Below are 26764 nucleotides of genomic sequence, written 5' to 3'. Positions count from 1 at the left end.
GTCCTCTGTGCTGCTTTCCTACAGATGCAGCCACCTGGCACCCGTTTGCCCTCAGGACCAGGCGCCCCTCGGAAGTCATCTCAGTGCCCAGCTCCTGGCCCGGGGCCTGGGCAAGACAGGGCTTTGGCCATGTTTGTTAAAGAGCCCAATGAGTTGTAATCAGGCAAGTGGGCCCTCAGTGTTCCCTGGCACGTCCCACCCACGCACGACCCTGGCACAGCAGGAGAGCCGGTGTGGAAGGTGGAGATTATGAAAGCTTTCCTGGAACTCTTTGCCCTGCCCGGATGGAGGTCAGTGGAAAGGTGTTTTGAAGAACATTGTCTGTATTCCTGGGAAATTTTGGTTGAATTTCAAGAGTGATCTATGGGCTTGAGCGCTGGGGAGGGAGGCAGAGGGAAGTCCTCGTCCCCTAGGCGGTCCCCTAGGTGGGGAAAGTGCAATCTTTGCTGGTACAGACACGGGAAAGATGGGGTCCCCATTATACCGGAAGCTGTAATTATAGCGAGGAGCTTATTGTCTGGGAATCTCTGGCCTAAAAGTCCTGGGGGAGCCCCTTTGGAGAGCACAGACCCCCTCCCGGTGCAGCTCTATTTCCTCCCAGCACTAAGCAACGCCGCCGTTACTGCTGTCCCTCTCACCTCGTCCCCAGGGCCTAGAACCTCGGCACTTGGTAGGCCCTCTGTACATGTCTGGGGGGGCGGGGGGCTGAGTGAATGTTTTGGATGCACACACTCTCACTGACCCCGCTGCGAGGCGGGCTGGACACGGATCACCATCATTCCCAGCCTACAGGTGAGGGGGATGCGGACCTGGCACGGAACAGGCTGGCCCGAAGGTCAGGGGACTCGGGTTCGAGCTGGCGCCCTGCCCGGCACGCTGTGACCGTGGGCCCTGTCTGCGCCTCCCAGAGCTGGGGTGTCCCCCTCCACGCCAGGAGGGCGACGGGCCCCTAGCGAAGCCCACGCAGCCGCGGGCTCGCCGGCTGTGACTCGCCCAAGGTCACCCCAGCCCCGGGCCACGGCGCCCGTGCTCGGGGGCGCACGAGCCATCGGCACCGGGTCGCCCCGAGCCCCGCCGCCGGGTTTGGGGTGGGGGCCGGTGCGGGGCGGTCCCCGGGCGCCGCGCGCGCTGACGCGGGGCCCGATGCGCGGGGACCGGGCGCGGGGGGAGGCGCCTGGGCGGGCGTCCTCCTTTTGTGCGAGCGCCGGCGGCGGGGCTCCGCGAAGGTAAACAGCGTTTCCTCTTCCTCCTCGCGGCGTCGCTTCCTTTTATAGTGATTTCGCGCCTGGCACCCGCCCGGGCCGCTGCTGCTGCTGCTGCCGCCGCGGCGGGGCCGCTCGCAAACCTGTGGCGGTGACGTGCGACCCGCCAACCCGGAAACGGCGGCGGCGGCACCGAGTCCGGAGGCTCCTGCGCCCAGCGCCGCGCTCCCTCGCCGCCCGCCCGCACCAGGTACGTGGCCCCGGCCCCGCCGCCCGCGCGCCCCTGGAGCCGATCGGTACCGGCGAGGGCGCGGGTGCGGGGCGCGCGCGGGGTGCGGGGAGAGGTGGGGGTGCGAGCCGGGCCGCGCCGGGCGCCGCTAGGGTATGGGGGAGGGCGCCGCAGGGGGGAGGGCCCGCGGGGGGCACCGGGAGGATGCTCCTGGGCTGGGCGGGGGCGGGAGGACGCGAGGGGCGCACGCCGGGGCCGCCGGATCCACCCAGCTGCGGGGAGCGCGCGGCGGAGTTCCGCGCTGGGATGGAGGGGGCTCCGGGTGGCTGTCCCCGCCCCCCGCTCCCCCTTGCCAGCCAGGTGAGGGCGCAGGGTCTGACCCCGGGCGCAGGTCAGGCCCCCAGCGAACTTCCATTGGGGGCTTGCAAGGCCCGTCACTCAGAATTGAGGAACTAGAGGGGTGAACAGAATCTCCATTGGCCTCAGGACTTCCTCCTGGGGTGAACACCCGCCTTGTTTAAGGAGCACTTCCTCTTTGCCCTTTATCTTTTCATTATCTTTATTTTTAAATGGAAGTTCAGTGTCAACCTACAGTGGCTGCCCTTGTAAGCCTACAGGGCTCTTAGACTGAGGCTTGAACACACACTCTGGGTCTGGAACCTGTGTCCTGTGTTGGGGTGGGAGGAAAGAGGAACCGAGGACTTCCCTGGCGAGAGCCCTAGGGGGCGGTCTTTGGTCCCCACCCTGTTGCAAGAAATGGAGCCCTGGGGGGGGGGGGAGGGACTGAGTGGAAGGTGCTGGTGGGGGGAGTGTCAGGTGGACTTTGCCCCCCTGGTTTAATTCCTGGTTCTGTCACTGAATAGCTGTGTGACCTTGGGCAAGTCGCTTGCCCTCTCTGAGTCTCAGGCGCCCAGTCTGTAAAATGGGCTGCCTTGAGTTGGCTCTAGATAAAGTGAGCATGGACTTGCTGGCCAGGAGGGGCGCAGTCAGGGAAAGTGTCCTCCTCAGGCACTGTTCACTTCTGCCTCCCCACCGCCATGAAGGGCTGCCTGGGGCACATGGGAGGTTCCCCACAGATATTTGTGAAATGAATAAGTGGATGTGAATTTCAAGAGGTGAGTGGGTGTGGTTCCACATATTTTGGCTTCCTTGCTCTGTCATCTGCATCCCACAATCCCCGCAGAGCCAGGTTTGCCACCTGGAGTCTGTGGACTGGCCCCTCCCTGCCCACGGAGGATTAGCTGGTGAAAAGAGAGACTCCTCGTGAAAAGGCGCTTGCAGTGACGTCCAGCCTCTCCCATCCTTGGGAGATGGCATTCGGTGGAAATGACAGGGAAGCATCGTGTTGATGGCCGGGGCCAGATGCCTGGCCCAGGCCGAGGCTGCGGCGGGCCGCCAGGCTGACAGCTGGGCTCCGTTCCCAGGCCCAGGGGTTCCTGTAAGTGTGGAGGAAGCTGGGCGAGGTGGGTTTTCCCTCGGTGGGGCATGCAGAAGTGGTCAGCTGGCCTGGGTTTTCTTCCTGTGTGTGCGGGGCTGGGGGGAGCCAAGCAGGGAAAGGCACATTGTAATTTGCATTTTCTAGATCCTTGGGAGGGGCAGAGCATATGGGCCGCGGGAGGCTAGGGTGCCTTCGTGCACAGCGGCTGTTGGGATGGCCCTCAGATAAAGGCCCGGTATGCCTTTCTGCCTTCACTTTGGAAGATCTTCAAGTAACTTCACTTTCTCCGACAGCCGTCCTTTCTCGGCTCCCAGAGGCTTCTGTGCCCCTCTGGGGTCCCCAGCTGCGTGCTTGTCACCTCTGGAGGGCAGGAGCTGAGCGGGAGTGCCACTGGTTGTGAGCAGCAATGGCAGGCACCTCTGCCCGGCCAGCTGCAGCCGGAGCAAGTGCAGATTCGTTTTTAAGCGGTGGCGTGGTGCCCGGCCGGCGTGGCTCAGTGGCTGAGCATTGACTGTGAATCAGGAGGTCACGGTTCGATTACCGGTCAGGGCACATGCCCGGGTTGTGGGCTCCATCCCGTGTGGGGCATGCAGGAGGCAGCCGATCAATGATTCTCTCTCATCATTGATGTTTTTATCTCTCTCTCCTCCCTTCCTCTCTGATATCAATAAACAATATGTATCCTATATAATAAAGAGCTAATATGCTAATGGTTGTGACACCCTCATGCTGTAACGACAGATCAGCAGGAGGCTGTGTGCACATCGAGGTGCACTCGGGTGGGCGGGGACATGACGCTGCGGCCCCCGCTGGTGGGGCTTGATGGGGAGGGGGGAGTGGGGGGGAGCCAGCTGGGTCTGGGTCTTGCCCAGTGGGGGTGGGGCCGGCCGGGTCTGGGTCTTTTCCCTTTTAATGCACATGAATTTTGTGCACCGGGCCACTAGTATATATATATATAAAAAGAAGTGATGTGGTCATGGTTACCTGAGTAATAGCCTTGTTCTCCTTTGGTGAGACTTAGAGGGAGTGCAGGGTTTGGCCCAGGACCCTCAGCCAGTAGGGGGCAGAGTCCTGTGGACTTTGCTGCCATCTGAATGGCCTCTGTGTTTCCCTGGCACCTGGCAGGCTGTCTGGCACAGGCTGGACATGTACGTGGTTTCTGGCAGAACGAGCAAAAGAGGGATGGTTTCCCCATTGCTCTCAGTGGAGGTACATTCTGTCTCCACTCCAAGGTCAGCGCACTGGCCTGTAGGTGACCTTGACATTGTTCTCTGGCAGTTCCTCCCAAGTGCGTCTAGCTTCCTCCTTGTGCAACCCCAGTCCCTGCCAGCTCTTACCTCAGGGTCCAGGGCCGTGACAGGAGGGACCCCTGGGGGATGCGGGAGCCAGGAGCCATGGCCTCAGTTTCAGCATTTCCCTGGTCTCCTTGATTGCCTGTGGCTTCGCGGTCTGGGACTCGGCCATCTTCAGGGAAACCGTCCTCCTTCGAGCCTCGTGGAGGCAGCGTGGTGTTGGAGAGAGGTCAGATTTGAAACTGTTACCCTTTAGATTGTAAGGCTGGCCAGGAAGCCTTAAACAGGTCACCAGCCCCTCATAGCCCTTTCCCCTCACCTGTACACAGGCGCAGTACTCCCCACCTCACCCCGTCCGCCTTCTCACTGGTTTCCTAGTAAGAGACAGGACGATGGATGGTGGGCTGGTTTTGCTATTGGGATAGAGTGAGTGAGGCCCATAGCACAGGCCCCCATGAATGGTTATCGTCATCATGACTGTTATTATCATCAAGAGTTATTATTGCGCCCTAGCCTATTTGACTTGTGGAGAGAGCATTGGCCCGCAGACTGGAGGGTCCTGGGTTCGATTCCAGTCAGGAGCACTTACCTCAGTTGCAGGCTTGATCCCAGGCACCCCCTCACCCCCACCCCAACCATCCCCTTCCTGGGCCTCTGTGGGAGGCAACCAATGGGTGTGTCTCTTTCACATTGATGTTTCTTTTTCTACCCCTCCCTCTCCCTTCCACTCTCTCTAAGGCTCAATGGAAAAATATCCTCGGGTGAGGATTAATAACAACAAAAAGAGTAATTATCGCTGTTTCCTCAACTAGAGCCCAAGCATTGCAAAGGCCAGAACCATCCCTCCCTCCGTAAGCTTGAACTGGACCTTCTCCAGAGAAGTAATAGAGTGGGGGTTGGGGGGTTGGGGGGCTGGGGGTCAATTTTGTTCTTTTTCTTGCTCCCTGTTGGGGACATGTGCTAACGGCCTGATGAAGAAGGAATCATTGCAATCCTGTTCCTCATCCATTTCTGAGGGAAGAGGGTCCCTTTTCCTCTCTTTCATAAAGTCAGCTCTTTATGTGTCTGACACTCACGTCATATCTTCTCATCACATTCACAGCGACTCCTTCCAGCTGAGGCCTGACGCCCCCAGGTTCTCATATGGACAAAGTTTCTGTCGCTTCCGTAGAATTTTGGCAGTTGGCTCTGGCTGGGCTCAGTGGGGTCGATCCCCGGTTGGGGCACATACAGGAATCAACCAATGAATGCATAAATAAGTGCAACAACAAATCCATGTTTCTCTGTCCCCTCCCCCCTTCCTCTCTTTCTCTCTCTAAATCAATAAATAAAAAGAAAAAAAGAAAAAGAACTTTGGCAGTGAAGCCTGACCGTCGTTTTTTTTTTTTTTTAATATATTTTTTATTGATTTCGGAGAGGAAGGGTGAAGGAAGATAGAAACATCAATGATGGGAGGAAAAAAAAAAATCATTGATTGGCTGCCTTCTGCAGGCCCCACACTGGGGATCCAGCCCACAACCCGGGCATGTGCCCTGACTGGGAATCAAACCATGACCTCCTGGTTCATAGGTCCTCAACCACTGAGCCATGCTGGCTTGGCAAGTCTGGCAGTCTTAAAGGGAAGGGGTGATTGGCTCGGCAGGTTGGGAGAAAGACGATTTTATAGCCAAGGACACGTGAGGTTAAGGTCCATTGTATTTTCCTTTAACCGCTTCTACCGCTGGAGGCAGCATTCTGATTCTGCTGCTACTTGCTCTGTGACCTTGGGCAAGATCCTCTCTCTCAGGGCCTCTCACCTCTCAGATGAGGACGAATAATCTGCGCCTGCAAGGGTATAGTGAAGAGCAACCCAGAGGTAGGAGGGAGATCCGCCCAGTCCAGTGCATGGCACATAGTAGGTCCCAGCACATGGCACGTAGTAGGTGTTCAGCAAATGTTGGTTACTTTTCTCCTACCCTCTGGGCTCTTCTGGTGCCTACCCCAGTCCCATTGTCCTACCCTCCACCTTTAAAAAATGTTTTTATTCTTTTTAAAAATGTTTATATTTTTATTGATTTCAGAGAGGAAGGGAGCAGGAGAGAGATAGAAACATCAATGATGAGAGAGAACCATTGCTCAACTGCCTCCTGCAGGCCCCCTATTGGGGATTGAATCCGCAACCGGGGCATGTTCTCTGACTGGGAATGAAACCAGGATCTCCTGGTTCATAGGTCGATGCTCAACCACGGAGCCACGCCGGCCAGGCTGTCCCTCCACCTGCAGGGCTCCAGTCCCCTCTGGGAGTTGAGCCCATGGCTGTCAGCTTCGTCCCAGATTCAAGTTCAAGCCTCCAAGCTTTTCCAACCCCACTGCTGGCTGGTGGTCGCAGGGCAGCACTTCCTGGGACGGAAAGATCACAGCACAGAGCTGTCAGGTGGAGGCAGTGGGGCGTCCCCAGTCTACGCTCTCTCCATTGATTTCTTTCCCCTCCTTTTCAAAGACTTCCTAGCTGCCATCTGCTCAGGGGAGGAGCCTCGCATCCATGAACACATAAATACCGAAGTCGGCGAGGACATTTGTTTAATGAAGCGTTGCTGAGAGTGATTTTTACAAATATTTAAGACCATCTGAAACCATTGGAGGAACGGCAGGGTTTATTAAAAAGCCGAAACTGTTTTGGAAGGCTTCCTTTTCTTTCCCCGTGGAAGGGATCTCGAGGGTGGAGAACGAGGGAGGAGCCGTTCTGAGCGCGGACGCAGGCCCAGGCGGGGCAGGTGGGCGCGGGCTGTTTGTCTCTGCTGTGGGGGTCAGCAGCTGTGCAGCCCCTCGGGTATGGGGGCTGGTGGGCGGGAAGGTGGGGGCAGCCAAACCCACAGAACCAAGGGTGGAAACTGATGTTGGCTGCAAAGCGACATTTTTGAAAGGTGTCTAGGCCCCGTTGAGACTCAGAGGGCCAGTGGGTCCCCCGGGCCAGGAATCACCCTGGGCTGCACCTTTCAGATCCTGCTTGTGAGTTAGTGTCAGGCTTCTAGAAGGTTCCTGAGCCCTGCGATGGCCCAGAATTGGGGGGCTTTTTTTTTAAGTTCTTACCCAAGGACATGTTTCTATTAATTTTTAGAGAGAGGAAGAGAGAAACATCAGTGTGAGAGAGAAACATCAATCTGTTGCCTCCTGCACCGGCTCTGACTGGGAATCGAACCTGCGACCTTTCGGTGTATGGGATGATGCGCTAACCATTTAGCAACCCGGCCAGGGCACTGGGAGGCTTTGTGGTTACTCATTGTGAGGGATGTGGGGTAGGGACACCTCAGAGCTGGGAGGGAGTTTGGAGCAGTGCTTCCCACACTGGAGGGTACCATCCCCTAAACCTTGGGGATCCCCTTGCAGACCCTGAATCAGGCCTGGGGTGGGCCGAGTTCCTGTACGTCTAACACTTTTCCATGTGATGGAGTTTGCGTTCTTCCCACGCTCTGGTGCGTGGACCACACTCTGAGTAGGGGGAGCTGCGAGGTCCCCACTCCCCTCCTTCATTCGGGACCCGGACGGACACTGAGGATACAGATCTGAATATGACACCCGGGGTTCCTGAGGCAGCTGATGGTTCAGCTAGTGGAGGAGGCAGACATGTCCAAGACACGCATGACGAGAAGATGGAGGCCTCGACAGGCTGCGGGAGAACCCGGAGGGCGTAGAGAGGAGCGCCTCCGTGGTCAGCCAGTGCTGCTTGCTGAGCCCTGCAGGACACTCCCAAGAGGTGGGGACGGAGCCGGCGGGGAAGAAGGGGGGGAGCGTGTGCCTAAGGGCCTCCCACGTGATTGTGGTCTGGAAGGACTGAGTGGGCATCGCGTGCCCACAGTTTCAGGCTGTAGTCATCCGGTATCATTATTTTATTTTTAAATAGATTTTTATTGATTTCAGAGAGGAAGGGAGAGGAAGAGAGAGAGAGAGAGAGAGAAACATCAGTGATGAGAGAGAACCAGTGATCGGCTGTCTTCTGCACGCCCCACACTGGGGATCAAGCAGGCAATCTGGGCATGTGCCCTGACCGGGAATTGAACCGTGACCTCCTGGTTCATAGGTCAACGCTCAGCCACTGAGCCACAGTGGCCGGGCAGGCATCCAGTATTTTTAATTTAACCGATGAGAGAACTGGGACCCAGAGGGGGAAGCATCTTGCCCAAGAAGCAGAGTCAGGACTGGAACCCAGGTCTTCTGGCTCCCAAGCCAGGCTTTCACAGGACTCCATGGTGTCTGCCCATGAGGCTCTGAGGCCAAGGGGATGCTGGGGCGGGACTTCCTTCCCCAGCACAAAAGATCCCTCTGCCCCTGCCCTTCCTTCGGCAGGAGCCTCAGCCCTTACATCCACGGAGGAAAAGGAGGCCCAACACGGGTAAGACAGACACCATGTCAGAGACTAAGGGCCTCCCCTCCCACCAGCGCCCTTGGATAAGAACGGGGAGGGCAGCCCTAGCCGGTTTGCTCAGTGGATAGATCTTCGGCCTGTGGACTGAAGGGTCCTGGGTTCCATTCCAGTCAAGGGCACATGCCCAGTAGGGGGCATGCAGGAAGCAAGCTGATCAATGATTCTCTCTCATCAGTGATGTTTCTATTTCTCCCTTTTCCTTCCTCTGGAATCAATAAAAATATATTTAAAAAAAAAGAAGAAGAAGAAGGGGGGAGGACAGTGAGGTGCAGTCTTGCCCAGGAGTTAGGATGGGGAGAGGCAGGGCAGCAAGGGGAAGAGAGCGCCATCCTTGACTCATCTGCTTCAGCGAGTCTCCGGCTGGCCACTTCAACCCAGAGCTCATTCAGCAGATACGGTTGCACTGAGTCACTGAGGGACCCTGGCCCTGCCGCTCCATGGCTGTGTGACCTCAGCAAATCCCGGCAGCTGGGTGAGCCAGAACTGTCACTGGCTGATCTCACCTGCCTCTTAGATGTTTGGAGGACTAGGTGAGATAATATGCACGAAAGCTCCTGGCATAGCCCCTGGCAAAAACTCTCCAAAAATATATCCCCTCCCCCAAGACATAGTCACGGGTGGGCGAGAACTGATTGTTCCGTGCTAATTTTGGGCCAGGGCTATCCTTCTGGCAGAGCTATGGGGTATGAACATGGTGGCAGGGCAGGTATTTCTTTAAGATAATGTCAAAATGTGTGGCTTTCTGCAAACCTGCACCCCAGGGCTGGCCCCTCTGGGGTTCTCCTCTTTGGTGGGGTGCAGAACCATGGGCCTTGGGGCCAGGTATGTCTCCGTTCATACCCGACTCCCTAACTGTGGAGTCTTTTACAAATGGCATCCAGGTACCTGTTTTGTGGCTTGCTGTGGCTCTTGACTCAGAAAATGTCTGCATGTGCCTGGCTTAGGGCTGGGATCTACTAGGGGCTCAGTGATTGGAGTCCCCGGGTCCATGCAGCCCCAGGGCCTGGGACTCAGGAGAGGAGCCTGAAGACTCAGGCAGGTCTGTGCACTGGCCCCAGCTTTGCTCAAAACCAGAGTTGAAGTAGAATTCAGAAGTCAATGTGGAAGTGAAACTCGGGCAATAACATCCTAAAATGTCTGCTCTGAACTCTGGTTTTGGGTACTGCTCTGAGCTCCTGGGGCCCCAGGGACCGCGAGGCACTTACAGATCAAAGAGTCCTGCGAGTGAGCGCACAGTGGTCTCTTGCAGTCATTTCTGAACATGCTTTCCTGGCTGTGCCGAGTTCAGTTCATTGTGGAGGAATCAGGTCCACCTTGCTTGTCAGCAACAGTAATTGAGTACCTACTGTGTGCAAGGCCCTACTATGAGTACCTACTATGTGATGGGTCCAGGTAGGGAATGACTACTGAGTCCCACTGCTACCCAACGCAAGTCTTATAGGGCTGAGGGGGAAGGATCTTGGATTTGTTTCAGTCAAGCCCAGCCCCTCTCGGCCCTTCCTCATCACTCAGGAATTGGAGACACCCTCTGACTAGGATTGGAGATAGCAGGGAGCTCGCTGGACACCAGAGAGGACAGAGCAGCCGGTGGATGCAGGAGGAGCAGGAACTGGGAGTGAGGCTGCATTTCCGACCCTTTGCACAGGCATTTTCAGCCCAGACCAAAGCCTCCCTGATAACACAGCTCCCATAAACATCATGTTGTGGGGTTTTGTGATTTGGGGTACTTTTGTTGGTCCTCCCTATATAAATAACAGGTTTTTCTTATTGAGCATGAGCAATGTTTACTTCGTATATCTTTTTTTTTTTTTTTAAGATTTTTAAATTGGTTTTTGGAGAGAGAGGAAGGGAGAAGGAGAGAGAGAGAGAGAGAGGAACATCGATGTGAGAGCCAAACATCGATTGGCTGCCTCCTGCACGGCCCCTGCCTGGGATCGAGCCCACAACCCCAGGCATATGCCCTGACCCACAGTCAAACTGGCAGCCCTTTGGTGCCTGGGATGACACCCAATCAACTGAGCCACACCAGCCAGGACTGCATATCTTATTTCTTGCCTTCACAACACGTCTGTGAGGCAGGTAACCTTATCACTGTCTTACAGACAAGGAGGCTGAGAAAACTTAGAGCTGGAAAATCGCCAGAGAACATAGGCCACCAAAGAGCAGCTGCGGGTGCCCTGGCTGCAGCTGGAAGAGGGGGGTAGTTTCCGGGGGCGGGGGGTGGGCGTCTTGGCCACCGGAATTGCCAGCCACCTTCGCAAACTGGTCAGCCAGGGAGGTTCAGATTTTATAAGTTACTCTTGCAAGTCGCTTACTTGGGCTAATTTGAGTGGTGCGTGTTTTGGTGAATTCAGTGTGAAGCTGACTCACGCTATGAATATACCTCGAAGCATTTGGTGTTGGGACGTGTAGCATCCTGTGCGTTACTCTGTACCCTCACAAGGAAAGATGTGGCGGGGAGAGGGTGCTGTGGGTTCATGCTTTGGGGAGACTGATTTTGAAAGGGACACCCCAGTGCTTGGATAAGGGTCCTATAGACTTGAGAAATTAAGGTCGATACAGGAGTAATAGCTCAGCCAGCAGCGTTCCTCCCGTTTGCAGTATCTGAACTTGCCAGAATATTCTGTGCCTGTGTTCTCCCTTCCCAGTATTCCTGCTCAGCTTTTAGGATGGGAGGGGCAGGAATCCACCATGCTAGCGAGCGCTCACACGTGATTCCGACGCAGTGGCACCTGTGCATGGGACCCGGCTAGAGAAGCCACCAGTACAGACGTCCTTTGCCCGTGTACGACCACTTTCTAGCTCCGGGCGGTGGGTCTAGGACGGAAGGGACATTGAGGATCGCCCAGTCCCATCCTTCCCGCCTCTTCCATCCGTGGCCCGCACGGGGGAGGGAGTTTGGAGGGCGGGGGCTGGAGGATGAGTGGTGAAAGGGGAAGCGGCGCCCAGCTGGCGGGGGCTGACCCGGGGGCCACCCGCCCCGAGTGCTGAGTGGTCAGCATCTCCACACACTGTCACCCCTTCTAGGAATCCCACTTGGGGAGCTGGTTCTCGACCGAGGTGGGAACCTGTTCAGGCAGCCAGCGGAGGCCCAGAGAGGTGGTGTGCGTTGCCCAGTCACACGGGAGTTTGAAAGGTCGCCTAGGCCACTTGTTGAAAGTACGAGGGACCAGGAGCGGGCGACGGCATTGCATTGTACCTGCGGCTCGCCGGGGACATCTTCAGAGTGTGCAGCCGCCCCATCCAGTGGCGGGTGACAAATCCGACACGTGTGCTGTAGTGATTTCTGGGGTCTCCCCTCTTGAGTGTGATGACTTTGGAAGGGGTTTTGGGGGGGCCCAGCCGTCCAGCCTGGGAGACCCAGCGGACAGGAGGGGCGCAGCTGCCCTTGGCCTAGCGAGGTCTGACTTGCTGTTTCTGAATAAAAGCAGTCGCTCTGGTCCCAGAAGCTTCTAGATTTATTTTGAACCTTTATGCCTGTCCTTGAGCCTCAGGGAGATGCCCCTTTTCTGGGGTTGATCTGAGAGGGGCTCCTGGGCCCACAGGGGGGTTGAGGGGGGACCCAGCCTTTGGAGGTGACCCACCGCCCTGAGGCCCTGCCTCCAGCAGACCAGCCTCTTTCCTAAGCACCCTTTCTCAACGGTTCAGTTTCGGTGGTGAAACTGGTGAAAGGCAGGGGAAGTGTAGAAAGACATTTGCATACTTCTGACCTGACCCTCGCAGAAGTAAATGCGGAATAAACAAGGCCTGGCCCTCAGAGCGTCCCCCGTCCCCCGCCCCTCAGGCGCCTGCCCGTGATCGTGACCGGAGTGTGGTTGGAAAATGCTTCTCTCCACATAAACATCTTTGTCCCAAGACCTTGGACACTGAACACGGAGAGAAAGGAAACCCGATCTTTTGTTCCTGATCCTATTACCCGGCGGTGGGGACAGGAGGCTGGGCATCGTCCGTTGTCCGCAGGGAGCTGGCCCCTGCGCGTTACTGAGCTGCCACCCAGGAAGGGAGACTTGGAAGTGCTGATGTGCAGAGTCGGGAATGTTCCCTTAGAGCGGGCGCCAGAGAAAACCCAGCGGGGGCTGCTGTGCTCGCTGCGGGGCGGGCGGGCGCCTGTGAAAGGTGTCACCCACGCAGGCACCTGCGTCTTCTTGCCAGTGGCCACTGGGGTCCTCTAAAAGCAGCCGCCCAATTCACACCAAGAGCCCAGAGAACCCATTTCTGGGAAACTTCCCTAAGGAAGCGACAGACAATGACACAGGGTTGCACCAAGATCTTCACCATATGCCTGGCTGGTGTGGCTCAGTGGTTGAGCGTTGACCTATGAACCGGGAGGTCACGGTTCGATTCCCGGTCAGGGCACAAGCCCGGGTTGCGGGCTTGATTCCCAGTGTGGGGTGTGCGGGAGGCAGCCGATCAATGATTCTCTCTCATCATTGATGTTTCTCTCTCTCTCTCCCTCTCCCTCTCCCTTCCTCTCTGAAATGAATAAAAATATATTTTTTAAAAAGATCTTCACGATAACAAAAGAAATTGGAAACCACCGAAGTGTCTGGCAGTAACTGAATTCTTGCATCAGTTTTACTGCAGTCACTTGGTGTGAGGGCCGCGGAGGCTGGGAGGGAGCTGAGAAAAGCAGTCATTTATAGGAAAAAGCTTGGAAGGAAATACACACAAGAATGGTGTCGAGGTGGTGGCAGGGAGACGCGGACGCCGACGGCTTTCTTTTCCTTTCTCTCTCTCTGACACGTTTTCTATAATGCGGTTCTGTCACTCCACTCCCGTCCCTTCTTCTCTCCTCGGCTCCCTTCTCTTCTAAGAAACCTAGAACTCCACTGTTTCCAGGGAAAGGAAGAAACCAGAATTCGGATCCCTTCGTAAATGCTCTGCAACAAAACAGACCAGACTTAGCAACACAGCAGCCCAGGCATTCCTGAGGCCCACATGCTACCAGGCCGGCCCCAAGGCCACAAGAGAGAGAGAGAGAGCGAGCATTTCTTATTTTTTTATTTTTTATTTTTATTTTTGTTAGCAATTCTTAAACACAATAGCTGTCAGGGATCAGACCCCGCTGGGCCTACGAGAAGACATTATTGTCAGCGTCTCATACACGAGGTCACGTGGGGTCGAGAAGTCACGTGCCTCTTCCAGAATCAAACACTCCCTCCTGTTAGCAGCTGGTGGGGCGAAGGGCATCCAGAGGGACCCCAATACCGGCAACTCTCTTCCAGTCCTTTGGACGTTATTTTGGGGGAAGGTAGGATGAGTGACAGCTACGGACTGGTGGCCATGGCAAGCATAGTAGTTTTCTGTTTGGGTGGCGTTGTCTAGGTCAGGGTCCCAGCAGAGGGGAGCTTCCGGTTCAGTGGTGAGCTGCTGTCCTGTGTGTTCCCAGGGGAGACAGGTAACCTCATGTCCACAGCACTCGGGTCTCCCCCATTCTGCACGTCCAGAGAGAGGGGTGCACTTAACCTCCATGAAGCAGAGGTATAGTCTCCCTCTGCCTGCGCCCTGTGCTGGGCCACAAGGGGCAGAAAGAAATGGATGCAGATGATTCTGAGAAACCCCTGAGGAGCGGACAGGGCACCTGGGTGGGTGGCTGAGCTCCGACCATTAAGGGAGCACCAGGCGCCACACAGCCTGTATGGTATTGAAAATGTCGCTCTGGCCCGGCCCGTGTGGCTCAGAGGTTGAGCGTTGATCTATGAACCAGGAGGTAACGGTTTGATTCCCAGTCAGGGTACATGCCCGGGTTGCGGGCTCAATTCCCAGTGTGGGGCGTGCAGGAGGCAGCCCTTCAGCGATTCTCATCATTGATGTTTCTCTCTTTCTCTCTCTCTCTCCCCCTTCCCTCCCTTCCTCTCTGAAATCATAAAAATATATTTAAAAATAAAAATAAAACGTCGCTTTCTGCAGGGGTCTTTGCAGTCACGCGGCTCACTCCTCCCCTTTGCCTGCTGTTTGGAGAGGTTTGGGCTCAGCTCTCCTCAGCCACATGTTCAAGAGGCACAGAATCCTGAAAGGCGCCGGGGTGCGTGGGCGCCAAACGTACCTTTGATGAATAAGGGTATGAATTCATTTTCTGCTTTGGGCGGAAAATGGAAATTGCCATATTTTAAGCGATTTCAGTTGCCAAGATTCATAATTTGACTGTGTGTATGTATGTGTTCCTATGATTAGATGTGAAAGAGGAACACATTTTTAGCACCTCAGATAGGCGTTTTTTGCATGTCCAGAAAATCCTTCTTCTTCCCCATTCCGTCCCCATCTGTTCTCCTGTCCGGTGTCTGGGCGGTGCGCTCCTGAGCGCCCCTAGAGGAGGCGACGTGTAAGTCAGGCCGTCCTGCGGTTCTGGAGGAAGAAGGGAGGGAGGGACCCAGCCTCCAGCTACTGGCCCAGCGGGTCCGGGCTGACCCAGCTGAGTCAGGCAGGGTCCCCTCCTCCCCCTCGCCGTTTCCAGGGTCAGAGGCGGAACATGAGCTGCTGGTGGGAGAGGTCCCCCACCGCGCACATCATCTCATTTAATCCTCTGCATCGCCACCTCCCAGCGAGATCAGCTCAGCTCAGCAAATCCTTGCCGGGTGCTAAGCGGGGCGGGAAAAGGCAGCTCCGGGGTTTTAATTACCTGCGGGCGTGGGTGTCAGCTGCTCCCAGGGGCTGCGGGAACCCACGGGCCTCGCCCCTGCGGTGTGTAACCAGCCCAGCCATTTGCCTTAAGCAGGTCCCTTCGCTTCTCTGAGCCTCCCTTCTGGCAAAGCTGTGTGAATGGCGTGCCTGTATATGTTTGGTTTCCCCTTTCACCCCTCTTCTGTTAAGTAATAACCAGGTTATTTCAAGGGCATCACTTAAGCGTGGGGAGGATGCACTTGGGTGTGTGTGAGGCCCTGGGTAATAGGTCTGTCTGTCTGTCTCTTAAAATATATATATATTTTTATTGATTTTAGAGAGGAAGGGGGGAGAGAGAGAGAGAGTGAGAGAGAGAGAGAGAGAGAGAGGGAGAGAGAAACATATCAATGATGAGAGAGAATCATGGATCGGCTGCCTCCTGCACGCCCCCCACAGGGGATTGAGCCTGCAACCTGGGCATGTGCCCTGACCAGGAATTGAACCTTGACCTCCTGGTTCATAGGCCGATAATCAACCACTGAGCCACAGCAGTCGGGCTTGCCCTGCATTTCCTACACGCGTGCATTAAGCGTGAGCCGTGTGCCGGGGTCTGGGTTGGGCGCCATTTGCAGTAAGCAGAGGGCCCTGTACTGTGGGGGAGATGGACATAAAAACAAGCCGTTGTAGTAACACACCACGTGCTCAGGTTATGAAAATTTTAAAATTTGCAAAACAATGATATGCATTACTTATGGGGGCACAGTCAGCTGTAGTTCAATATAAAGAAATGCATGGCAGTGCTTCCCTCTGGGGACCTGGGGAGAGGGGTAGGTGGGGGTGGGGTACCCAGGGGACTTGCTATTCCACTCTACTGTATCCCTTAAGCTGGTGGTGAGATAAGAGGTGGTCTGATTATTGTTTAGGTACTTTTTATACATCTTAAATCTTGCACAGTAACGTTTTAAAAATAGTGTTGGGAGCAAGAGGTTATTGGAGACGCTAGCCTGGAGGGTGTCCAGCCAGATATGGACGTTTCTCCTCATCGCGTCTAGCTGAGCACCGGGCTCGGCCAGGCTCATGCACTCAGGCATGTCGAGCTGGACTCTGGAGCCGCCTGTGAAGGCTTGATAGAGAAGGCGACCGTTTCAACTGAATTTGAAGGCCAATGCTGGGAATAGCATTTTAGAGAAAGAGAACAGCATGTGCAAAAAAAAAAAAATAGGTAGTCCAGCATTCAAGGAACTACAAGGTGTGAGTGGGATGGACTCAGCTTCGGAGCAGTCCTTTGGTGTGTTTTGCTCTTGATCACTTATGTGTGGAATGGCTGCGGATCCAGGCCGGCTGGGAGTTGACCCAGGGTGGACTCCACTCTGGTGTTAAAACCCAGTCTGTTTCCAGAGAGCTCTTTGATGTTTACTGGGGCCTCAGCCTTGTGAGATCGGCCCCAGGCCGAGGAGACTGGCTCCGGCCTCAGTGGCAGAAAGCCGCTGGACCTGCCCGTGTCTGGTGCAGACACGGTGAGAAAGCCTCTGGAACAGAAGAAGAGAGCCCAGGTTGCCGCCTTGTCTGACATGAAAGCGCTGCCTCTCCGAGGAGGAGGGGTGAGGCAGGAGGGCGACCCGTCTGTGTGGCGGCTGGGGAATCATGTATATTCAGGATCATTTTCTTTGAAAATGGTGCAGAGCCAGTGAAGGTCCCGGGGGAGCCAGATGAAAGCAGTGATGGGGGTTTCATCAGCGCCTCATCAAAGACACGGGCTGTTTTCCGGGCTCGCTGCTCACCCTCCCATGGCTGTCCTCCGCTGTGGAAACTTGTTCATTAGGGTTCCATTAGGGCTGGCCCGGGGCATCACCCCTCATTTCCCGCTTTGATCTCTGGGAAGCCATTATTTTCCAGGGAACTCCTGGGGGTTCCTTGGGGCTCCTCACCGCCGTCTTTGCCACCCATGTTCTAATTCAGCCCCGACTCCCGCGTTTCAGCAGAGAGGTGCTTCTCGACACCCCAGGTTCCTGCCTGGACCGAGGAAGGGCGTGGTTTGGGGGAAGCAGCCATTGGAGGGGGCCTTGGCCAGTATCTAGGGCAGTGGCCTGATGAGGAGACAGCCCCTGCAAAGCGAGATGACAGGGAATGTTCTAGAAGTGTCCGTGTCTGACCCTTCATTAGGGAGGCTCTTTTCATCCGAGCACACAGTCTTTCTCCAAAGGCTGTCCCCCACTGACCCACACGTCCACGGGACTTTGGAGTGCAGTCTTTTGTTGTTGTTAATCCTCGTCCGAGGATGCTTTTTTCCCACTGATTTTCAGAGAGAGTGGACGGGAGGGGGAGAGAGAAAGAGAGAAGCATCTTTGTGAGAGAGACACATCGATTGGCTGCCTCCCACATGCTCCCCGACCATGGCCGGGGGTCTCAAGCCTGCAACCGAGGTACATGCCCTTGACCAGAATCGAACCCGGGACCCCTCAGTCCTCGGACTGACGCTCTATCCACTGAGCCAAACCAGCTAGGGCGTCAGTGCAGTCTTGAGGAGCCATGTGACAGCCTAGTGGCAGGAGCCGGGAGGGAAGACCACATGCGCTGCATGGTCCGGAGGAACTCGGCGCGGACCTCTCACCGGGGACCAATTAATTCTGCAGGAAGTCACGGTTACGCTGTGCCCTGGAAGCCCCGGGCGGCACACTCCCTGCCCAGTTCTCTGCACGTTGGTTAATCAGAGTCATGGTTAAAAACTCCCAGCCTTTCCCCGGACTTTATGAGCTGGTCCTTACCCACATTTCATTTGCTTTCTCTTACACACTTTTTTGCTTCTGTGTTCATAGATGCTGAGTAAACACAAATCCTTGACTTTAATGAGGAAGCCAGCAGTGGCTGGGAAAGGGGGCTCATTCCCTCTGTTGCTCATGCCCCATGGATGTCGGAAGGAGAATAAGTGAAGGCAGGGATTCCCCAATAGCTAACAGAGTGATCTGGGGGTGAAGAGTTGTATGGCCACCCCTCCTCCCAACAGGCCATGTATCCTGTCCATCCATCCATCCATCCATCCATTCATTCACCAGAGGGATACCATCTTTTCTGCAGTTCATTCATCTATCTATCCATGTATTCATTCACCAAAGGGACACCATCTTTTCTTTTCTTTTTTAAAAATATTTTTATTGATCTCAGAGAGGAAGGAAGAGGGAGAGAGAGACAGAAGCATCAATGATGAGAGTGAATCATTGATCGGCTGCTCTTTGCACGCCCCTGAGGATTGAACCTGCAACTGGGGCATGGGAATCAAACCATGACTTCCTGGTTCATAGGTCGATGCTCAACCACTGAGCCACACCTTTTTGCACTCCATCCATCCATCCATCTATCCATCCACCACAAGGACACCACCTTTTTGTAACACTGTTTCACGGTCAGACCTGAGAGGGCTGTGAATTGGCCTGTGTTCACGCCTGCGTGTCTGCCCTTAGATGGAGCATGGCATCCGTGCTCAGGAAATACTTGTTTAATGAATGAATGACTACCTGGCGTTCCATTATTAGGATTTAATGAATGAATATCTACCTGGCGTTCCATTATTAGGAACCCATTCTTGGTTTTCATCACAGGCTTATATCTTCATCAGATCCTACAAACATTCCCCAGGGGGGTAAGGGACAGATTACATGAGGTCCCCAACAGCGAGTTGATCACAGGGAGGCAGGTGGAACTCTGGTCCCTGGGGAGAGGGGGAGCCAGAAGCTGGCTGGGGTGTCAAGTCAGGATAGAAGTCGGTATGAAGAGAGTGGGAGTAGAGGCCCAGCTGGTCTGATCGGCAAGAACGTCTAGGGAAAGTCACCTAAGCTCTCTGAGAACTGAGATGCTGAGGGGGAACGATAAGGCCAAATTTTCACCCTAAGAGCCTTACCTGCTCCGTTCCCTTGGTTTTGGTTCCAGATGGGCCCCATCCTCCCAGATGTTCCCACTGGGACTTAAGACATTGGTTCCGTTCCCACTGTGTGCCAGGCCCTGGGAAGACAGTGGTGTAGGGCAGTTTGCAAAATGAATGGGTACATGAACGAACTTCAGGTGACGGCGGTCCAGTTACCCCGATCTTAGCTGAAGCCTAATGCCTGGACGTGACCTCTGGCTACTGCTTCAGATGTTTTGCAATCGCAGAGGCTTGAAATGCTGCTTGGCGCTTGCTCTCCGTGGTGAGAGATGGAGAAACACTTCCTTTGTTCGCACTTGGCTCCGGGGCGGTGCAGACACAGAGGCCTCCTCGTGTCCACCGTGGGGAGCCTCTGAGTCCACGGCTTACATACATAGAACATGCCCATACAGGCTATGCCAGTGGTTCTCAACCTTCCTAATGCCGCGGCCCTCTAATACAGTTCCTCATGTTGTGGTGACCCCCAACCATAAAATTATTTTCGTGGCTACTTCATCACTGTAATGTTGCTACTGTTATGGATCGTCATGTAAATATCCAATATGCAGGATGTATTTTCATTGTTACAAATTGAACATAATTAAAGCATAGTGATTAATCACAAAAACAATATGTAATTATATATGTGTTTTCCAATGGTCCTAGGCGACCCCTGTGAAAGGGTTGTTCGATCCCCAAAGGGGTGGCGTCCCACAGGTTGAGAACCGCTGGCCTATGCATATACCTGCATGTGCAGATGTTTCCTCAGCACCTACTTTGTGCCCACACTGGGCTAGGCACTTGGGAGAACACTGATCCGTGGAAGAGATGGAGGAGGAGAAAGCCCCCTTCTATGCTGGGGAGGCCTCACCCTGATGAGCGCCAGGCAGAGGCAGCGTTGGCAGCGTTGGCACAGGAGTGATGGGTGACAGGGCAGCAGGGCTGCTCCCAGAGCAGAGTGAGTCCGCGGTGCTCTCCTCCGTGGTCCTGCTGAGGGAGTGGTTCAGAGTGGCTCCTAACATATTGACTTAGGGCAGTGATGGCGAACCTTTTGAGCTCGGCGTGTCAGCATTTTGAAAAACCCTAACTTAACTCTGGTGCCGTGTCACATAGAGAAATTTTTTGATCTTTGCAACCACAGTAAAACAAAGACTTATATTTTTGATATTTATTTTATATATTTAAATGCCATTTAACAAAGAAAAATCAACCCAAAAAATGAGTTTGCGTGTCACCGCTGACATGCGTGTCATAGGTTCGTCATCACTGACTTAGGTGCTTGCGGACTAACTTAATTTGGGTTCTAAATAATCAATGAGCCCAGCCAGCGTGGCTCATTGGTTGACTGTTGACCTATGAACCCAGAGGTCACTGTTTGATTCCCTGGTTATGGGCTCAATCCCTAGTAGGGGGTGTGCAGGAGGCAGCCGATCAATGATTCTTTCTCATCATCTACTTCTCTCTCTCCCTCTCCCTTCCTCTCTGAAATCAATAAAAAAAAAATTTAATGAAATAATTAATGAGATGGACATTTCAGAACATCAAGGGCCTTAGATGTGTGCAGGCAGGAAACTTTTCCCGTGGAACTGACATAGTCAGAACAGTAAAATGAAGAGCACTCCCCCTCCCCCTCCCCCTCCCCCTCTCTCATCTTGAACTGGAGTAATTATCTGAGTCTTCTTGCTAGGATCTGTCATCCCCTCCTAGGTTTTGAAACCAAAATGAAGACCCTTTCAGCTCTTTGGTGCTGGGTGTGGGGCCCTGGGACGGGGCTCCTGAGGGCTGCTCGAGCGGTGGGGGTTCCAGACAGATCAACCTCATGAGCCCTACGTGCTGGCCACACCCCACACGGGCGATGTTTTGGGTTTTGTAACGGCTTTATTGAGGGATCTGGCAGACAGAATAAGGGCCCTCCAAAATGTCCTTGTCCTAACCTTGGAACCTGTGAATACACTGCCTTCCGTGGCAGGAGGGACCCTGCAGATGTGGCTTAGTTAAGGATGCTGAGAGGGAGAGAAGTTCCTGGATCACCCACGTGGCCCGTTATAATCCCAAGGGTCTTTGTAAAAGGGGGTCGGGAGGGTCACAGTCAGGGAAGGGGGTGCGCTGAGGGACACAGAGGGTCAGAAGCAGAGACCTGAAGAGGCTGGCTTTGAAGGTGGAGGAGGCGCAGCAGCCCGGGAATGCTGCAGCCACCAGGAGCTGGAGGAGGGACTCTCCCAGACTCTGCAGTCTAAGCCCCACAGCCCATGCATAAATAGTCATGGGGGCCAGAGGTTGAGCCTCACTCCATCCTGCCTTCTCCTCACCGGGTGTGTGGGGGGCATTTGCAGGGTGAGACCCGATGTTGGGACTTGGAATATAAACCACGAGGCAGGAAGTTGGAGCCCTGAGACACTGGGTGAGTCTCGGCTTCCTCCCAGGCCTGTCTTCCCCCAGCAGGTCCGCCACCTCCTGGGCCCAGCTTCTGCTTGGGAGTTCCGCTTCCCCCTTGTCTGGGCGAGTCTAGACTCCCCACTGGGTGGGATGGGGAGAGGGGCTGGAGCAGACACAGAAGGTTCGGTCTGTAGACAGATGCCTACCTGGGGGGCTGGGGAGGTCTCTCCTGACCCCCCCGTGGGGTGTAATTGGCGGGGGCGGGGTCCAGATGGAGAGCCTGGTCCTTCTACCTGGGCAGCAGGCCACCCTGTCCCTCACTGACAACAGTCCGTGGGCCACAAGCGTAATTTTGGACAGAGATCTGACAGTAAAGGAGTCTTGTGAGCCTTACATATTCTATTTGTCACAACATGCGGGACAGGGCCATAGGGACTTGAGTGACTTAACGTCCTGTTTGATCCCCTGAGGAACAGTGAGTAATTTCAAGGTGACTGTTGGAGGTCTTAGGCCTTTGAGGAGAACCTTGACCATGGGGCTCCCAGACCACACCTGCTGCCCAGGCTGCAGAGCAGGAGCCCGGGGCTGGCGGGGCCTGAGGGCATCTGCCCAAGGGGCGGTCAGTCACCCTGGGCAGGCAGGCAGCCACCTAGGACCTGCCCTGCACCGGGGTGGGATGGGTGGGGTGGCGTTGGCTGGGCTGAGCCTCGTCTCTGAGGAACGTGGCTGGGAGTTGAGCAGGAAGGGAAAGGCTCGGTGCCTCGGTGGCCATGACCATGGTCAGCAGAGTGGCTGAGTCCTACAGGTGAGCTCGAGGGACCCAGGTCCTGATCAGCAGACGGCGTTACTGCCATTTGTGAAGATGAAAAAAACGGAGGGTCAGAGAGGCTAAGGGCTTGGCCAAGGCCACACCGTGAGTGAAAGCCAGAAATTCAGACTCCAGGCTGTTCCTGAAATCCTCGTCCCCTTGCACGATGCTCTTTCCTTAGAAATGAGTGAGATACAAACAAAACATGACACTGCGTGAAGGCACCTCGGGGCAGCTGGCTGGGCCCGGGGAGAACAGGCGTTTTTACAGGGAGCCCCTCTGCCTGGGTCGGGCCAGGAAGTAGGGACTGCCTCCTGTTGCACAAGCAGCAGCTGCCACTGTCTGTGTCGCCAGCCTCGGCCTTGTGGAGGGCGGTGGAGGGGGTGAGAAACCGCGCCGGTCTGAGGCCTGGAAGCTCCCTTCACTCTGTCAGGAAACGATGCCCCATTTCAGACACCCGTGAGATGCAGCACAAAATGCAGAAAGAACATACAGAGCTGCCCTGTGGCTGACATGGCTCAGTGTGTTTTTTTTAAATATATTTTTTATTGACTTCAGAGAGGAAGGGAGAGTGGAGAGAAAATTAGTGTTTGGCTGCCTCCTGTACGCCCCCTACTGGGGATGGAGCCTGCAACCCAGGCCTGTGCCCTGTCCGGGAATGGAATGGAGACCTCCTGGTTCACAGGTTGACTCTCAACCACTGAGCCACACTGGCCGAGCCACCACATGCCCATTCTTGAATCTTAAGAAGACTCTTATTGGCCACTTAGAGTCACATGACTGTTCTGGAAGCAACCATCGGTTCTGGAAGATTGGTGCTGAGTGCCCTCCCCTAGGTAACATGCTGGCCCCTGGAGCACCTGCAGGGAGGGGTGAGGATGCCCCGTAGGAAAACGGGGTGCCTTGCTAGAAGGGACATGGAATCTGGGGGCATTGCAGGGAGCTCAGCCCTGAGTTCCTCTTGTTGCCCAGTTGGGGCTAAGGTGAGAACTTGGCACTAACTTTCCTTCCACCTGGTTAGGGAGGAGCCGGTGGCAGGGGTGACCCGAATGGCCCAGAGGGAGGGACATGCCCTTGGAGCCACTGCCACATGCCTCAGTGTGTCTCCTCTCCTCCCTCTCTCTCCTTCAGCAAACATTTGAGTCCTTGTCCCTCTTCTGAATCCCTCAGAACTTTGCATTTTTCATGCCCCCCCCTGCCCCCCGCCCAGGGGTGATGGTCAGCAGGTGTAACTGTGGGCACCTATCAGGGTACTTTTGTCTGGGTCCTGGGGGGCGCCTGGCAGCGCTGGAGGAGGGCCATGGGGGGAGAGGGCTCTGCACAGCAGCTACTTCCCAACCTGCTTGAGTATTTCGGTGTTTTACCAACTGGTGCAGCCACGCTGGCACTGGCGTGGAGCAGCCTGTCACTTCCTGCCGGCAGGGTGGAGCTGAATAGACTGCGCCCTTCCATCCCTCCCACCCCCCTCACACTCGCACACACAGAGGGGATGGGCCACTGACTTTTGTGGTTCTTGGTTGAGAAAAGCAGGGGAAACTGCTCTGGAAACAGCGGCTTCCCCCTGCTCACCCCTGGTGCTGTGCAAGTTCAAGGTCATTCCTCTGGGATGGGACTGGGCCACCTCTGCCCATACTCACTGTCTTTGCTCTAAGCCAGCGGTTCTCAACCTGTGGGTCGCGACCCCTTTGGCGGTCGAGCGACCCTTTCACAGGGGTCGCCTAAGACCATCCTGCATATCAGATATTTACATGACGATCCATAACAGTAGCAACATTACAGTTATGAAGTAGCAACGGAAATAATTTCGTTGGGTCACAACATGAGGAACTGTATTTAAAGGGCCAGAAGGTTGAGAACCACTGCTAAGCAGTCCCTCCCCCGTGAGCAATGCAGGTGTTTATAGGCCTTAGTATGCAAATATTTGATTTTAATTAAGGAATCTGGGATGAGAAATAGGAGAGTTACTTCTTGTTAATTATTTCTGGGGGACCCTGGGATGGGTGGGGACTTCATATGGTACCTCCAGCCACATCGAAGGTCACCTGGCCCTCCAGGGTGGGCCACCTGGCCCAGGGCGGCCTGTGGGGACAGAAGGGGGTAAGGCAAGAGGGTGTAAACTTTGGAGGTTTTGGCGGGCCGGAAACTGGGGTGTGGAGTGGGTGATGAGGGTGGTGCCTTCCGCCTGAGTAATAGCTACCACCTGTTAGGACTCCCTGCTGGCTGGCCACGGTGGCTTTCCCAATATTCCTCAACCTCTTCCTGGTAAACATGATCATCCCCACTTTACAGCCAAGAAAACTGAGCCCAGACAGGTGTGAAATGTGTCCCCGATCCCCCAGCTGTCAGTGGCCACCTGTGTGCACCAGACTCCGAAGTGTGCAAAACCACTCACCCTGTAGGTCCAGGGTGCTCTGAGAAGGCCTCCCGGCTGGTCTTGAGTATAGGTGGGACCCTACAAATGATCGCCCTTAGACTCGGAGGAGATTTTCTCCTGATGGCGGAGCCTGCACGGTGGCTGGAAGAGGGAGAGAAGAAGGTGTGTGTGGGGACGAGGGAGGGGGCAGCGATGGACAGCATGGGGAGGAGAATTGGCCCAGAGTTCCTGGCCCTGCCCTGCCCTGCCCGCCCGCAGCTTGGACCCTGGCTGAGTCATGCCACCTCTCGGAGCTGGTTTCCTGTTCGGGGACACGAGGGTAACAGCCACAGCAGGAGCGTGTAATGGGGCTTCCTTGGTGCCGGCAGCAGCCCAGGGTTGACCGGACCCAAAGCTGCGTGGGTTCGGGCTCCTGCCCTCGGCGGCCAGGGTTTCTGTGGGAGGAAGCCCCTCCCCGCAGTGCTGCACGGGAGGCGCTGGACCGAAGTTTGGGGAGCTGCAGGATGCTCTGCCTTTGGGGGCGCAGGGACCTGGGCAGCTGGTGTCCCAGCTGTGGCTGCAAGCCCTGCAGCCATCCGATTGGAGTCCCAGCCAGCCTCCCGAGGGAGGGGCCGTTAACGAGAGGACTCCTTTCTCCAGCTGTCACCGGCCTCTCTCAGCCGGTGCCTCCGCCCCCCCCCCCCCCCCCCCCCCCCCCCCCCGCGCCGGTGGGAATCACCTTCCCCGCCTGCAGAGGAGCAATGCCCGGCCCCCAGCTGGGCGGCAGGTCGCCTGGGAGCTTTGAGCACACAGGGCTCCAGGGAAAGCTGGTTTTAAAAAGCTCCCCGGGTGATTCTGAGCCGCAGCTCGCTTCTCCTGGGCCCCACGGCCCATTCCTGCCGGAGAGGGATTCATCAGGGCCCGGAGAGGCTCGGAGAGGCTCCACCACCACAGTGGCTGCGCAGCCAGCCGCAGCTCCCCTCTCCCAGCATCCCGCCCCGGGGGGGGGGGGGGGGCAGCAAGGGGCGGGTCCATTGCAGATGCGCAGGGCGGGCTCGCGGGTCCCCAGTGCCCCGTGGATCGCCTCTGGGTGCGTGCTGCTGGCCTCCCAGGAGCGCACGTGAGTGCAGAAGGACCCCAGGCTTCCTCTGCGCGGCGCCTCCTCCCGGGCTGTGGAGGGCCACGCTCACATGAGCTGCTGCACAGCGCCCGCCACCAGCAACTTCTGATGGACTCGGTGACAGCCAGGCGCAGGCCAGGGGCAGAAACCAAGGCATGGCCAGCCCAGCCCGGCAGGACGGCCAGGGCAGTTAGAGTCAGGATTTACACCTGCTGAGATTGGTGATCTGGTAGAAATGATGCCACCAGGGCACTCTTTGGTTCCGAATGCGATTTTGCTAGCGTTTTTACAGATTTGGTTTAGCAGCTGCTTCTAAAGAAATCCGATTTCTTTTTTTTTTTTTTTGTCTTGTTAATCTTCACCTGAGGATATTTTTCCATTGATCTTTAGAGAGAGTGGAAGGGAGGGGAAGAGACAGAGAGAAACATCCATGTGAGAGAGACACATCAATTGGTCGCCTCCTGCATGCGTGCCATCAGGACTGGGGCTCCAGCCTGCAACCAGGTTACATGTCCTTGATCAGAATCAAACCCAGGGCCCGTGAGTCTGCAGGCCGATGCTCTAGCCACTGGGCCAAACCGGCTAGGGCAAGAAATCCCATTTCTTGAAGTTTTGCAATGGACCGGCCACTTTCCGAACAGTCTCATGGTAAATTGGTGAGGATCACAGCCAAAGCGGCAAGACACAGTAGCAAACGACTGGGCAGGACTGGACCAAGCTCTTGAGACTCCAGACCTCATTCCTGTGCACCGGGATGGAGTCCAGTTCCATGTGCGTAAAACCAGACCTGAGCTGTCCAGTACAGGGCCCCTCGCCACGGGTGGCTATTTCAGTTTAAATTTGAATAAAATAAACTCAGTCACACTAGTGGGAGTGGAGGTGCTCAGCTGCCACGTGGGCAGGTGCTATGTAGTGAGCAGTGCAGCTTTTATTTACTTATTTTTATTAATTTTATTTTTAAAAAATATATTATTATTGACTTCAGAAAGGAAGGGAGAGGTATAGATAGAAACATCAATGATGAGAGAGAATCATTGTTTGGCTGC

General features: G+C 55.5%; 1 protein-coding gene across 5 annotated transcripts in view; it reads left to right on the top strand.

Moving 5' to 3' along the window:
• Positions 1-1315: 1315 nt before the first annotated feature.
• CYRIB (CYFIP related Rac1 interactor B) overlaps positions 1316-26764 on the top strand; it is a 113921-nt gene continuing 88472 nt past the window's right edge. For all 5 annotated transcript variants that reach the window (XM_059672291.1, XM_059672295.1, XM_059672294.1 and 2 more), the window contains exon 1: positions 1316-1452. The gene's annotated coding sequence lies outside the window, so the exon portion shown is untranslated. The remainder of the gene's footprint in view (positions 1453-26764) is intronic.

The sequence above is a fragment of the Myotis daubentonii genome, chromosome 17 (assembly GCF_963259705.1).
Source record: "Myotis daubentonii chromosome 17, mMyoDau2.1, whole genome shotgun sequence".
Classification (NCBI taxonomy): domain Eukaryota; kingdom Metazoa; phylum Chordata; class Mammalia; order Chiroptera; family Vespertilionidae; genus Myotis; species Myotis daubentonii.
This window is presented reverse-complemented; position numbering and strand designations above follow the sequence as displayed.